Source organism: Microtus ochrogaster, chromosome 4 (assembly GCF_000317375.1).
Source record: "Microtus ochrogaster isolate Prairie Vole_2 chromosome 4, MicOch1.0, whole genome shotgun sequence".
In the NCBI taxonomy this organism is placed as follows: Eukaryota; Metazoa; Chordata; class Mammalia; order Rodentia; family Cricetidae; genus Microtus; species Microtus ochrogaster.
In genome coordinates this window covers 4322580-4324120 of record NC_022011.1, presented here as the reverse complement: position 1 = coordinate 4324120, position 1541 = coordinate 4322580, and positions in this window count along the sequence as shown.

The following is a 1541-nucleotide window of genomic DNA, read 5'->3' as shown; positions in this document are numbered from 1 at the left end:
AGCATTGTCTGCTCTTCCAAAGATCCTGAGTTCAATTCCCAGCAATCACATGGTGGCTCACAACCATCTGTAATGAGGTCTGGTGCCCGCTTCTGGCCTGCAGGCATACATGTAGAAATTGTATACATAATAAATAAATAAATAAATATTAAAAAAAAATCAATGGACACACACACAAAGAAAAAGAAAATCAATGGACAGTATCCATTGTCTACTCATTTGAGAATTAACTCCCAGGTCCTATGAGAAGACATAGTGACCCAAACGCTACATAGCATCCAATATCAAGAAATTCAAAGTCACCAGTTGGTAGTGGCACACACCTTTAATCCCAGCACATTCAAGAGGCAGAGAGAGGTGGATCTCTGTGCATTCGAGGCCAGCCTGGAGTACAGAACAAGTTCCAAGACAGGCTCCAAACCCTGTCTCAAAAAAAAAAAAAAAAAAGCAAAAATAGAAGTTCACAGTCAGCCAGACTTGACAGTGCTGCCTATAATCCTAGCTACTGGGAAGTCTGAGGCAGGTGGATCACAAATTCAAGACAATTTGGGTTATGGAGCAAGGTTTAATGAAACTCTATCTCAAAATAATAATTAAGATTTAAAAAAAAAAAAAAAGGCTGAGGAGCACCAGGAATTTTGCTCAGCTGTGAGAGTGCTTGCAGCGCATAGACAAAGTCCTGAGGTTCATCCTACAGGCAGAATAGCTGATGCGCGCAGGGCGCATGCTCCGGGACCCTCGCGTCAGGGAGACAGAAACAAAAGGATCAGAAGTTCAGGATAATCCTATGAACGCCAGGTCAGCCTGGGATGCAGGAGACCTTATCTCACAAACCAAAAATGAAAAATAGAAGAGCAGGCACGGTGGCACACACCCTCGATCCCAGCACTCCGGAGTCAGAAACAGGGGGGGTCTCTGTGAGTTCGAGGCCAGCCTGGTCTGCGTGGAGAGACTCTCAAAAAAACAAAAACAAACTAATGAATGAGTAAATTAATTAATTAAATAGGCTTAAATTCATAGTTCTTAAAGGCAGAGGAAAACTGGGGCTATCTAGGCTGATAAATTATCTATAGAGGGAAAACGGGACATCTAGACGGTGAATTATCTTATTATCTTATAGAGGGAAACTGTGGGGGTCTAGGCACTGAATTATCTTAGTAGGGAAACTGGGGGAGTCTAGGTTGTTAGATTATTTTATAGAGATGTCTAATCATCTAATTATACCGGCCAGCTTCCTACAGTATGTCTGTCTATCTTCTGGAATTTGAAAAAAACAAATAGTGTGAATTACAGTTTCTTTCTTTCCTGTTTTGGTGTTTTTGAGGAAGGGTCTCATTGTGCAGTCCATGCTGATCTGGAGCTGACTATGTAGGCCAGGCTGCTCTCCAGTTTATAATCCTCCTGCCTCAGCCTCATTAGTGCTGGAATTACAAGTGTGCTTCAAAGTTCCTTATCTTAAGGAAAATTTACACACACACACATATACATATACGTGTGTATACTCCTGTACACACGTATATGTATATATATATATATATATA